The following is a 14736-nucleotide window of genomic DNA, read 5'->3' on the forward strand; positions in this document are numbered from 1 at the left end:
TAATCCTAGCTGGCTCCCGAGAATACCAAGATGTCGTTTGCTAAAACCATCGATCATGGTGCGGTCGGTCTGGAGACGGATGTGACTATTAGGTAAGAATCTTTCTCTTGCCACTGTTCTGGAACGGCAGTATTTCCTTAAAACAGACATGTCAAACACAAGGCCCAGGGGCCGGATCCGGCCTGCGAAGTGGTTTCATGCGGCCCGCGAAGCCATCCTGGAAACAGCGAGGGACCGGCCCCCACTGCCTTGGCCCTGGCCCAGAGACCCTCCTCCTGCCAGAGACCCCCAGATCTGTCCCACTCCTGCCCAGGGCCCCCATAGGCACCCTAGATGCGAACGATGTAGAGCTGGCCACGCCCACCCAGTAGGCCATATGCACTCTAGACACACCCATCCAGTAGGCCACGGCCCACCCTGCCCCCTGAGGGCAACCGCAATGCTGATGTGGCCCTCAATGAAATTGAGTTTGACACCCCTGTTCTATGTATTATCTATATCTATGTATCTATCTATCATCTATTTATCTATATCCATATCTATCTATCTATCTATCTATCTATCTATCTATCTATCTATCTATTTATCTATCTATCTATCATCTATGTATTTATTATCTATATCTATGTATCTATCATCTATCTAGCTATATCCACATCTATCTATCTATCTATCTATCTATCTATCTATCTATCTATCTATCTATCTATCTATCTCTATCTATCTATCTATCTATCTATCTATCTATCTATCTATCTATCTATCTATCATCTATATCCCTATCTATCTATCTATCTATCTATCTATCTATCTATCTATCTATCTATCTATCTATCTATCTATCATCATCTATCTATCTATCTATCTATCTATCTATCTATCTATCTCTATTTATCTATCTATATATAATCTCTTTATTATCTATATCTCTATCTGATATCTATAATCTATCTTTATATCTATATCATCTCTATCTCTATCATCTATCTTTATCTATCATCTATGTCAGACATGTCAAACACAAGGCCTGGGGGCCAGATCCGGCCCCACGAAGTGGTTTCATGCGGCCCACGAAGCCATCCTGGAAACAGTGAGGGAACAGCCCCCACTGCCTTGGCCCTGGCCCAGAGACCCTCCTTCTGCCAGAGACCCCCAGATCTGTCCCACTCCTGCCCAGGCCCCCATAGGCACCCTTGATGCCAACGATGTAGAGCTGGCCACGCCCACCCAGTAGGCCATACGCACTCTAGCCACGCCCACCCAGTAGGCCACACCCACCCTGGCCATACCCACCCGGCCCCCTGAGGGCAACTGCAATGCTGATGCGGCCCTCCATGAAATTGAGTTTGACACCCCTGATCTATGTATTATCTATTATCTATATCTATATCTATATCAATCTGTCATCTATGTATTATCTATTATCTTTATCTATTTATCATCTATCTATTATCTATTATCAATATCAATATCTATATCTATAATCTATCTTTATATCTATATCATCTATCTTTATATCTCTATCTATCCATTCATCCATCCATCCATCAATGTATCATCTATTATCTATCTCTATCTCTATCTATCTATCTCTATCTCTATCTCTATCTCTATCTCTATCTCTATCTATATCTATATCTATCTATCTATCTATCTATCATCTATCTATCTATCTATCTATCTATCTATCATCTATTATCTATCTATTATCTATATCTATCTATCATCTATCTTCATCTCTATCATCTATCTTTATATCTATCTGCCTGTCTGTCTGTCTGCCTTTATCTTTATTATTTTTTACAAATAACCCAGACATATCCAGTGCTCCTCCCTCCTCTTACTTTTCCAACAAACAACAACCCTTTGAGGTGGATTGGGCTGAAAGAGAGTGGCTGGCCCAAAGTCACCCTGCTGACTTTCACGGCTAAGGAGGAACTAGAACTCACTGTCTCCTGGTAACCAGGAGTCACCCAGTTGGCTTTCATGAATAACATGGGACTACAGGCAATCCTCAATTTATGGCCACAATTTTGTCCAACCTTTTTGTTATTCAGTGAGAAATGTGTTCAGTGAGTTTTTCCCCATTTTACGACTTTTTTGCCATGTTTGTTAAGTGAATCGCTGAAGTTGTTCAATTAGTAACATGGTTATTAAGTGAATCTGGCTTCCCCTATTGACTTTGCTTTTTAGAAGGTCACAAAAGGCGACTATAGGACTACCTGTAAATAAAATATGCTCTGGCACCTTGATTTTGACCTTCTGTATAGCAAACGTCCGGCGGACCGATCCATCCCGACGTTGCTTTTGTTTTGCGACAGTTATGATGGCGTGCCTTTCCTGATGCACGACCGCTCTTTAAAAAGGACCACCAACATCCATCGCCTCTTTCCTCATTTGAGGAACGAAGACCCGGCTTACTTAACCTGGAATATCTTGGAGAAGCTGAATGCGGGGAAGTGGTTTTTCGAGGTAGGATTCTTGGGAAGGAGGAGGCCAGGATTAATCAAGACTCTTGAAGGGATCCCATGTGATCCCAGAAGAGAGCGGGAAAGATGGGGAAGCTGGCAAGACTGAGGTCAACCTGAGAAAGTGGAGCCTATCAGGAAATCAATGTCATAGGTTTACCTGTGTCCTCAGGGTCACCTGAGTAGTGCAAATGGCTGTACTGAAAGCAGTTCCAAGAAGGCTCCACACCCATTTGCACCACTCAGGTGACCCTGAGGGCACAGATAAACTCCCAAGTGGCCTCAACGACTCTCTAAATTCTAAAAGAAGGTAAATGACTGCACAGTCACCATGTGCTTTACTGCTTAACTGTTTAACTGTAACAAACTTAGAACAAAAGAACATAGAGTACTATATAAATAACATAGATCCAAACTTGTAAACACTGCCACCTACTGGCTGAATGCTACTGTAGTTGTTGTGCAAAAATGCATTCCAGCAATGAATTCCAACACCTGCCACAGTTGTTACACGAATCAATGCAGTTAGTAACATGGTGGTTAAGTGAATCTGGCTTCCCCATTGACTTTTGCTTGTCAGGAGGTCAGAAAAGGGGATCCCATGATCCCGGGCCAGTGCAACCATCATAAACATGAGTCAGTTGCCAAGCGTCCGAATTTTGATCATGTGACCACGGGGATGCTGAAGTGGTCATAAGCTGGTCTTAAGTCACTTTTTCCAGTGCCCCTGTAACTTCAAATAGTCATTAAACGAATGCTTGTAAGTCGAGAATTGTTGGCAATAGATAATAGGCTTTTTTTAAAAAAAGTATTTTCTTTGGTGGGTCTATTTGTAGTTCTGATTCTAATTTCTTAAGTTCTTCCTGTAGTTTTAACTGTTGTTGTTTTTTATTCTTTTTCACCATGTAAGTTATAGCCAACCCTCTGAAGTATGCTTTAGCCATATCCCACACATTTTGAAGGGATTTCTTCTTTACTAAAGGAGAAAGAATTTATACCAGGGGTAGACAACCTTGGCTCTTTTATGACTCCTGAACTTCATCTCCCAGAATTCCTGAGCCAGCATGGGGGAACTTTGGCCCCTCCAAAGATTTAAATAAGTTCTTAACACATTTTTAGTATTGTATTCTTGGTCATAATTATTTAATTTTTTAATCTCTTTTTTAACTTTTGTATTTACACTTTTGATATTTATTGCCCTGTACACCGCCCTGAGTCCTTCGGGAGAAGGGCGGTATAAAAATTAAATAAATAAATAAATAAATAAATAAATAAATAAATAAATAAATAAATAAATAAATAAACTTGTGGACTTCAACTCCCAGAATTCCTGAGCCAGCATGGGGGAAGTTTGGCCCCTTCATGACTGGTGGACTTCATCTCCCAGAATTCCTGAGCCAGCATGGGGGAACTATGGCCCCTTCATGACTGGTGGACTTCATCTCCCAGAATTCCTCAGCCAGCATAGCTCAGCTTGTAAACCTCTCCCTTTTCCCTCAGCATGGCTGGCTCAGGAATTCTGGGAGTTGAAGTCCACCAGTCATAAAAGAGCCAAGTTTGCCTAGTCCTGATTTATACAAAGAGCAACAAAGGAAATGGAATTCTTTTTTAAAATAAATACTAAATAAGAATTACATAAATAAGAATAGGCTTTAATAGGATTTAAAACGGCCTGATTATTGTGTTGTTTTTTCCCTCTTTCAACCTAGAACAAGCCCTTCTACCACATGCCTCCCGTTTCGGCTGAAGAAGAAGAGCTGGCGAAGAATCAGACGATTTTCAAACTGAGTGAATTTTTGACCCTCGCGGACAAAGCCAACAAATTGGTCATCTTTGATCTGTATCGCCCTCCGAGGTTTCATCCCTACAGGAACAACTGGATCTCCAGAACTTTAGACGTGCTCCTGAAAGAATCTAAGATTAAACCCCATTTGGTAGGAGAGGTCTTCTTCCTCTTCCTCTTCCTCTTCCTCCTCCTCCTCCTCTTCCTTTTCTTTTTCTTCCTCTTCCTCTTCCTCCTCTTCCTCCTCCTTCCTCTTCCTCCTCCTCCTCCTCTTCTTCCTCTTCCTCCTCCTCTCTCCTCCTCCTCCTCCTCCTCCTCCTCTTCTTCTTCTTCTTCTTCTTCTTCTTCTTCTTCTTCCTCCTCCTCCTCCTCTTCCTCCTCCTCCTCCTCCTCCTCCTCCTCCTCTTCTTCTTCTTCTTCTTCTTCTTCTTCTTCTTCTTCTTCTTCTTCTTCTTCTTCTTCTTCTTCTTCTTCTTCTTCTTCTTCTTCTTCTCCTTCTCCTTCTCCTTCTCCTTCTCCTTCTCCTTCTTCTTCTTCTTCTCCTTCTCCTCCTCCTCCTCCTCCTCCTCCTCCTCCTTCGCACCCAAGGATTCTCCTTCTTTAAACTTTGCTGTCTGGAACGCTCCGTTTAGGGATTATGGAAGACTTTCTCTGGTCCTTTAATCCCCACCGCCATTTTGGGACAGGTGGAGACAGAAGGGATCTGCAGGCAGCGGGTGGAGGAAGTTAAGATGGCAGCCACGAGGGCCTGTGCTCAATGGCCCAAGTCAAAAGGGATGGAGTTGGGGGTGCCATCTTGACTTTTCTGACTCTCCCTGAGGATGCTAGGTCAATTCCTGGAGACTTCAGAAAGAAAGAGCTTTGTGCACGGTTTGGGAATGAAAGGCAAGGAAGAATATTTCGAAATAAAAGAGATGAATGTGGAGAGAGCTATTAGTCGTAAAGTCCAGCTAATCATCTTCCTCCTCCTCCTCCTCCTCTTCCTCCTTCTCTTCCTTCTCCTCTTCCTTCTCCTCCTCCTTCTTCCTCTTTCTCTCCTCCTTCTTCTATATCTCCCTCATCCCTCTCTTCACTCCTTTCATCCTTCTCTTTCTCTTTGTCCTTGTCCTCCTTTCTTCTTCCTCTTTCTCCTCCTCCTCCTCCTTTTCCTCATTCTTCCTCTCCTTATCCTCCTTCTTTCTTCCTCCTCCTTCTACCTCTCCCTTGTCCCTCTCTCCTCCTTCCTCCTCCTTCTTTTATCCTTCTCTTTTTCCTCCTCCTCCTCCCTTTGTCGTTCTCCACCTTCTCCATATTTTACCTCTCCTTCCTTTCTTCCTTCCTTCCTTCCTTCCTTTCCTCTTTCCTCCCTTGCCCATTCCTTCCCTCCCTCCCTCTTTCCTTCCCTTCCTCTCTCTCTGCTATCTCCTTCCTTCCTTCCTTCCTTCCTCTCTCTCTGCTATCTCCTTCCTTCCTTCCTTCCTCTCTCTCTGCTATCTCCTTCCTTCCTTCCTTCCTTCCTTCCTTCCTTCCTTCCTTCCTTCCTTCCTTCCTTCCTTCCTTCCTTCCTTCCTTCCTTCTTCCCTCAAATGCTGCTCTTCTCTGAAACACAGGTCCTCTGGTTGGAGAATCGAAGCCGGAGTTACGTTCAGCATTTGCGCACTGGATTCCAACATATATCATCCTCCGCACAAACCATTGAACATCTCCAAAAGTGGAATATCGGGAAACTCAATCTGGACTACCGGAGGTTGGCTACTGTCGATATTCGGTAAACATCCCCCGGATAAATCTCTGCTTGATTTCTCAGGCAGACTTTGAGGGCCAACCTTGGTTGTGTCGTTGTGAGTCATCTAAAGAGGATCTCACAATGTTGTTGTTGTTGTTTTGTTTTTAAAGGAAATATGCAAAAGCCAACATCACCACCAACCTCTGGGTGGTGAGCGAGCCGTGGCTTTACTCCTTGGCCTGGTGTTACGGAGCTGAATCGGTAACCACCGACGCTGTGCACGTTCTGGGCAACGTTAGCCAACCGTTCTTCTTCTTGGTAAGTTGAGGACATATTTCTTACCCTACGGAGGTGTCCTCCAGTGCATGGAAACGAATCAAGGAGAGAACCAATCTAGAACTAAGGAGGAATTTCCTGACAGAACAATATTAATCAGTGGAATGGCTTTCCTCCAGAAGTTGAGGGTGCGCCATCATTGGAAGTGCAGAGAAGAGCAACTAAGATGGTTAAAGGCCTGGAGACTAAAACATAGGAAGAACAATTGCAGGAATTGGTTATGTCTAGTTTAATTTTTTTTTTAAAAAAAAAGACCAGGGGTGTTATGATAGCAGCATGCCAGTATTTGAGGGGCCGCCACAAAGAAGAGGAGGGGGTTAATGTTTTTCCCAAAGCACCAGAGGGAAGGACAAGAAACGATGGATGGAAACTAATCAAGGAGAGAAACAATCTGGAATTTAAGGAGAAACTTCCAAACATTGAGAACAATTAACCAGTGGAACAGCTGGCCTCCAGAAGTTGTGGGTTCTCCGTCACTGGAGGTTTGTAAGAAGAGACTGGACAGCCATTTGTCTGAAATGGCACAGGGTCTCCTGCTTGAGCAGGGGGTTGGACTAGATGACCTCCCAGGTCCCTTCCAGTCCTGTTATTCTGTGATTTTGTTGATAATTGGGATGGGAGACTATACAGCCACTTGTCTGGAAAGATACAGGTAGTCCTTTACATACGAGCACAATTGAGCCCAAAATATCTGTTGCTAAATGAGACAGCTAAGTTTATGTTTAAGTTTAAGTTTAAGTTTAAGCTATCAAGTGAGTTTTGCCCCATTTTGCCACCTTACTTGGCAAAGGTGTTTAATAATAATAATAATAATAATAATAATAATAATAATAATAATAATAATAATAATAATAATAATAATTAATAATAATAATAATAATAATAATAATAATAATAATAATAATAATAATAATAATAATAATAATGTAAAAGGTAAAGGTAAAGGTTCCCCTGCACATGCGTGCTAGTCGTTTCCGACTCTAGGGGCCGGTGCTCATCTCCGTTTCAAAGCCGAAGAGCCAGCGCAGAATAGAATAGAAAATATGGAATAGAATACAAAATATAGACTAGACTAGACTAGACTAGACCAGAACAGAACAGAACAGAACAGAACAGAATAGAATAAACAGAGTTGGTTGGACTAGAAGACCTCCAAGGCCCCTTTCAACTCTGATAAAGGTAAAGGTTCCCTCGCACATGCATGCTAGTCGTTTCCGACTCTAGGGGCCGGTGCTCATCTCCGTTTCAAAGCCGAAGAGCCAGCGCTTGTCCGAGGACGTCTCCGTGGTCATGTGGCCGGCATGACTAGACGCCAAAGGAGCACGGAACGCTGTTACCTTCCCACCAGAGTGGTCCCTATTTTTCTACTTGCATTTTTACGTGCTTTCGAACTGCTAGGTTGGCAGAAGCTGGGACGAGTAACAGGCGCTCACTCTGTTATGCGGCACTCGGGATTCGACCCGCCAAACTGCCAACCTTCTGATCAACAAGCTCAGTGTCCTAACCCACTGAGCCACCGCGTCCCTTAATAATAATAATAAATAAATAAATAAATAAATAATAATAATAATAATAATAATAATAATAATAATAATAATAATAATAATAATGGCTTTGGAAGAATATCTGAAGGACAATGATGAAGATGCTCTGAAATTAGTATATCAGGAAGGCTTACTGACTACTGGAGAGACCAAACTGGCCTACAAGAAAGACCAAATGAAGAACAGAATAGAGGCGTGGGAAGACAAAGCACTACATGGCTAGTACATTAAAAAAAATAGCTGGGAAAGCAGATAGTGACAAGTCCTGGCAATGGCTAAGAGCAGGAAAGTTGAAGAAAGAGACCAAGGGACTAATTCTGGCTGCACAAGACCCAGTCTTGAGGACAATTGCGTACAAAGTCAAACTTGAGAAGACAGCAACAGATAGTAAGTGCCGCCTATGCAAAGAAGCTGCAGAGACAGTGGACCACCTGCTAAGCTGCTGCAAGAAGATCGCACCGACTGACTACAAGCAGCGGCACGACAAAGTAACCACAATGGCGCATTGGAAGATCTGCAGGAAATATCATTTGCCTGTAAGCAAGAACTGGTGTGATCATAAAATAGAGAAAGTCGTAGTAAATGATAAAGTTAAACTGCTCTGGGACTTCAGAGCTCAAACAGACAAGCACCTGCAACGTAACACCCCGGACTTAACAATTGTCGATAAGAAAGACGAAAAAGTCTGGATAGTGGACGTGGCAGCGCCTGGAGACAGCAGATTAGACGAGAAAGAACTGGAGAAGATAACAAAATACAAAGACCTACAAATAGAAATAGAAAGACTGTGGCAAAGGCAAGCAAGGGTAGCGCCAATAGGCGCCTTGGGTGCAATCCCAAAACAGCTGGGGCACCACTTGGACACCGTTGGCATTGAGAAATTCTCCATCAGTCAATTGCAAAAGGTGGCCTGTTGTGTATGTAAATAGTTGCAAACAGGGAAGATTGCAGATTGCAAAAGTAGTGGGGTTTGAGCGGGAGATTCTGTTGCAATCATTGGTTGCCATAATCAAGAAGCGGGAAAATAGTCTCCAACGATTGGTTACAGTTCAAACAGTTCCACTATAAAAAGGTTGCAACATTTGACAGTTGCCAGTTGACTTTGTGTATTCAATAAACTCATTCCTTGTTAAACCACTCTGAGTCCTCGTCTATCAGAACCAAACAATTGGCGACGAAGGTGGGATAGACAGAAGACCAGAGAATTGGCAGAATTGTCGCGCAAAGGCGGCAAATTCGAATACGTGTCAAAGTCAACCGAGCGGCCACGGCAGAATAAGAAAAATTCTCCGAATGGCGCAGATTGGGTCATTGAAGGAATTCGACCCAAACTTCCCCGAAGATTGGGAAGAATACGTCGGACAGGTCGAAGGGTTCCTGCTAGTGAACGGAATCACAGACGACCGGAAAAAAGCGGCAGCATTACTGACGATTTGCGGCACACCGGTCTATCGAGTCGCTGTCGGTCTGTGTCAACCGCAACCGGTCTCAAGCGTGCCGTATGCCGATCTCCTAGCCAAACTAAAGGTCCACTTTACACCTAGGAGATCCAAACTATTCTGGCGGCGCATCTTCGAGAAAAGAAACCAGAGGCCGGGAGAGTCCATACAAAAATTTGTCGCTGCCGTCAGGGAAGCCGCAGTACGATGTAAATACGATAATCTTGAAATAAGAATTCGTGACCGTGTAGTACTGGGCTTGAGGGACGAGCAGCTACAAAACAGAATTATATCCAAACCCACTGGCGATCTGCAGGAGGTGATCGACGAACTTCTAACGTACGAATCAACCGGGTATCGCGACCCCCCCCGCAGTAGCATGGCAGCATCGTCCGAGATCAACCAAGAGGGCTATGTGGACTGCGGGGAGGCGGACCAGCAGTGGGAAGAAGATATCGCTGAAGTCTCCAGGCGATTCGGAAAATTGGCGCCAAGACCACCCAGAAGCGAAGGGCCCGAACCTAACCGACGTCAACAACCCACAACTCCGCAAAGACAAGCGACAGGGCCACAACGACCATGGAGGGACACCGCAACCAGACCGCGCGACAATGAACCACAGAACCGGTGTGGCAGCTGCGGCGGCAACCATCCCCGCGCATCTTGCCGATTCCGCACCGCAAAGTGCAGGGCGTGTGGGAAGACCGGCCACATCCAGGCCATCTGCAGGAGCCGTGCTCGCGACAACCGCCTTCACGAAGTCGATGTGTGGCCCGAAGGTAAGGTAACCCCTAACGTTAGTGGCAAGGAGACCCTTAAACCCTGGGTAAAAATTCCAAAATTAGGGGAGGTGGCTCGAGTCAACCGCAGGAGAATTGGGAAAAATGGCAATTTTCCAGAAGGAAAATTAAAAATCATAGTCCATCTGCAAGGGGTTCCTTGCAGAATGGAAATTGACTCCGGGGCTTCAGTATCAATAATTTCCAGTGAAACCCTTGATAGAATTGAACAAATAAGTGGAAGAAAAATTCCACTTAGTTCAACAAAAATTCAATTAACTGATTTCCAAAAAAGCCCAATTAAAATAAAAGGGAAAATTAGTCTTCGCGTAGAATTTAAGGGATTTAAGGGGAATTTAGATTTAATAGTAACTGAGGGTCATAGGACTAGCCTAATTGGCATTAACTGGTTCCCTGCTCTGGGCATTTGGATCGGGGGAATAAATTCAATAATTAAAAATAAGACCCTCGAATCAGTCTGCAATGAATTTGCAGACGTATTCGACGGATCCCTGGGTAAATACAAAGGACCCCCAATTAAATTTAATCTAGACCCCTCAGTAAAACCTATCAGGCTTAAGGCCCGCAGGGTGCCTTTCGCCCTGAAGGAAAAAATCGAGGCCGAGCTCGAGAGGCTTGTAGGCCAAGGCGTGTTAGAACCTGTTGAGGGTGGTTTGTGGGAAACGCCGATTGTCACACCCCTCAAACCCAATGGGGATGTGAGAATCTGCGCTGACTACAAGGCCACCCTGAACATTGGAATGAAAAAACATGCTTACCCGGTCCCGACGGTGAAGCAGGTCCTCGCCACGATCCAGGACGGCGCCATGTTTGCCAAGCTAGACTTGGCGCATGCGTACTTACAGTTGACTGTTTCTGAAGAGGCTGCAGAAGCACAGACGATAGTTACCCACAAGGGGGCGTTCCGAGTCCACAGACTGCAATTTGGCATTGCAGCAGCTCCAGGCATCTTTCAAGAAGTGATGGAGAGGACCTTAAAGGGCATACCAGGTGTATGCCCTTACTTTGATGATGTCTTGATAGCTGGAAAAAATGAAGAAATGCTAGTGGAGCGGCTGGAACAGGTATTGGGAAGATTTAGAAGGGCTGGTTTAAAACTAAAAAGGGAAAAATGTTGCATTGGGGTTAAGTCCACTGATTTCTTGGGGTTCAGGATAGACAAAAATGGGGTCCATCCAACCCCTGAAAAAATAAAAGCAATTAAATTAGCTCCTGAGCCTAGGAACAAGGCTGAACTACAAGCCTTCCTTGGCTTAGTAAACTTCTACCATACATTTGTACCCCACAAGGCTGCCATTGCAGAACCTCTCCATAGGCTCTTAGATAAAAAGACTCCTTGGCAGTGGCAGAAGAAACATAGAATTAGTTTCCAAACGTTAAAAGACATTCTTTCCAGCCAATCAACTGTAACCCACTTCATAGAAAATAAACCAATTTACCTAGCGTGCGATGCTTCACCTTATGGTGTAGGGGCCGTGATCAGCCATTTAGACAACCAAGGAATACAAAGACCAATAGCATATTATTCCAGGACACTAACCAAGGCAGAGCGGAACTACGCTCAGATAGACAGGGAAGCATTAGCAATCGTGGCTGGAGTTAAAAAGTTCCACGACTACCTTTATGGTAGGAACTTTACCATACTGACAGACCACAAACCCCTGTTGGGACTGTTTACCACAGATAAACAGACTCCCCAAATCATGTCACCCCGGATGCTGAGATGGTCCATTTTCCTCTCATCATACTCATTCTCTCTTCAATACAGACCGGGCAAGGACATGGGGCACGCAGATGCCCTTAGCAGACTGCCCTTAAACATCACCGAGGGTGACCCTGCCCCAGTGGGACAAATAATGTCCCTACAGGACATCCCTGACTTGCCTCTAACTGCTAAAGACATAGCTGCGGCAACAAATAATGACCACACTTTAAAGAGAGTAATGGCCTGGGTCCTGAGCGGGTGGCCAAATGCCAACCCGGATGAAAAATACATTCCCTATTTTAGAAGGAAAGATGAACTATCAGTTCATCTGGGTTGCTTACTGTGGGGAAATCGTGTGGTTATTCCTGGGATCCACAGATCAGCTATTTTATTAGAATTACATGAAGGACACCCAGGAATAGTACGGATGAAGGCGTTGGCTAGGAGTCACTTGTGGTGGCCAGGTCTGGACAACGACATTGAGGAATGTGTTGCCAATTGCCATTTGTGCCAACGTTCTAGGCCAGAACAACAACACACCCGTACGCATAAGTGGGAGTTAGCTAGAAATCCTTGGTCCAGGATCCATATTGACTTTGCTGGACCTTTCCAAGGGTTAACATTCCTGGTGGTGGTTGATAGTTTCTCTAGATGGCTAGAGGTAGTACCAGTTAGTTCAGTAACTTCAGGAAGAACAATACAGGTATTAAGGGGCCTCTTTGCCACTCATGGGTTACCGGATGTCATCGTGTCTGATAATGGGCCACAATTCACATCTATTGAATTCCAGGATTTCCTCAAGGCCAACTTGATTAAGCACAAGACATCAGCACCCTTCCACCCATCCACCAACGGCTTGGCTGAACGAAATGTGAGGACCACGAAAGACGCCTTAAAAAGAATCATTCGGGGTGACTGGCATCAAAGACTGGCCGAATTTTTGCTGGCCCAACATTCGACCCCATGCGCTGCTACAGGCAAAAGTCCAGCTGAAATGAGGTGGGGAAGGAGATTGACCACCAAATTGGACAGATTACACCCTGACAGACTTATACCAAGCGCTGAATTGGACATATAGAACATTTAAAGTGGGGGAATTAATCTGGGCCAGGAATTATACCCAAGGGGACAAATGGATTCCAGGGGTGGTTACGGAAATCTTGGGTCCCTTGTCGTACATTATTGAGGGGGAAGGGAATAGGATCATTAAAAGACATCTAGATCAGCTGAGGAAGAGATCTAGTGGATGCTTGCCAGAAGATGGGGACCAAAATATATTGGGGGGAAACAGTACATCCAGGTTCAGTAATAACATCATGCCAGAGAGTGAGGGAGAGGAAAGGCAAAATAATTCACCCCCTGGTACTCAACAACAACCATTTAGTCAATTTGACTGGGTAGCACCCCTGCGAGGTAGGCCAGTGACCACTAATCTTCAAGCACAAACAAATACACAAATCAGCAACAGGGAAACATCAGGGTCGGGTAGCCAAGAGCCCAGGTCCAACAGAGACAATCAGCCAAGCATAAATTCAGGGAAAGGGGTCCCTTGCAGCCAGAGCAATAGATACCCTTCTAGAATCCATAAGCCACCAAAATATCTAAAGGATTTTGTTCAGAAATAACAACAACTGGGGGGGTAAGGGGTGTTGTGTATGTAAATAGTTGCAAACAGGGAAGATTGCAGATTGCAAAAGTAGTGGGGTTTGAGCGGGAGATTCTGTTGCAATCATTGGTTGCCATAAACAAGAAGCGGGGAAAATAGTCTCCAACGATTGGTTACAGTTCAAACAGTTCCACTATAAAAAGGTTGCAACATTTGACAGTTGCCAGTTGACTTTGTGTATTCAATAAACTCATTCCTTGTTAAACCACTCTGAGTCCTCGTCTATCAGAACCAAACATGGCCTTACTAGGAACTGCTTCCATCCTACGACGAGATCTGTAATACCATCAAACTTCCACATCTGCCTATCCCAGGTCCTTGATAAGGACTCGATAGGTAGACAAAAATGTCAAATCCAGTCTGAACATCTGGCTGACTGCGATGATGATGATGATGATTAATAATAATAATAAGAACAACATAGTTGGAAGGGATCTTGGAGGTCATCTAGTCCAACCCTCTGCTCAGGCAGGATACCCTATACCATTTTAGACAAATCCCTGTGAATCACTGCAGTTGGCCGTAAGTGGAAAATAATAGAATAGAATAGAATAGAATAGAATAGAATAGAATAGAATAGAATAGAATAGAATAGAATAGAATAGAATAGAATAGAATAGAATAGAATAGAATAGAAAATATGGAACAGAATAGAATAGAATAGAATAGAATAGAATAGAATAGAATAGAATAGAATAGAATAGAATAGAATAGAATAGAATAGAATAGAATAGAATAGAATAACAGGACAGAATAGAAATACAGAGTAGAATAGAATAGAATAGTTGGAAGGGACCTTGGAGGTCATCTAGTCCAACCCCCTGCTCAGACAGGAAACCCTATACCATTTCAGACAAATCCCTGTGAATCACTGCAGTTGGCCGTAAGTGGAGGACTGCCTGTATCGACGCCCTTTTCGTTTGCTCTTCTCTTACAGACGCCGCAGAAATACAAAACCATCTGGGTCACCACAGACCTGCTGGCCCTCTTCTTCATCCCCCTGGTCTTTCTGGCCCACTGGTAAACGCCAAGATGGCTCCTTGTTGACGTTCGGACAGAGGGGGGCAGTCCTTCACACCTCAGCTTTTTGCGATATTTGTTCCTTTCTCCCCCCCCTTCCCTCCCTCCCCCACTCAGAGATTGCAAACTCTTTTTTTCACATTCCGTTTTACGTAGTGGCGGGATTCAAATAGGTGAACCACCAGTTCTCTGCGTGAATGCCACTTCCGGAAGTCTGTTCTGGGCCTGCGCAGCAAAACAATTAGCTACCGGTTCTGCCGAAATGGTGCG

The 14736-nt window shown here is 44.3% G+C and overlaps 1 pseudogene across 1 annotated transcript in view; it reads left to right on the top strand.

The window, feature by feature from the left end:
• Positions 1–14470, top strand: part of LOC310640379 (glycerophosphodiester phosphodiesterase domain-containing protein 4-like) — a 24476-nt pseudogene extending 10006 nt beyond the window's left edge. The window contains exons 7-12 of the transcript in view: positions 10–92; positions 2322–2472; positions 4178–4402; positions 5841–5998; positions 6127–6274; positions 14384–14470. The product of the transcript in view is annotated as a glycerophosphodiester phosphodiesterase domain-containing protein 4-like (transcript). The remainder of the gene's footprint in view (positions 1–9; positions 93–2321; positions 2473–4177; positions 4403–5840; positions 5999–6126; positions 6275–14383) is intronic.
• Positions 14471–14736: the final 266 nt, after the last annotated feature.

Source organism: Vipera ursinii (genome assembly GCF_947247035.1).
Source record: "Vipera ursinii genome assembly, chromosome: 4".
NCBI lineage: Eukaryota > Metazoa > Chordata > Lepidosauria > Squamata > Viperidae > Vipera > Vipera ursinii.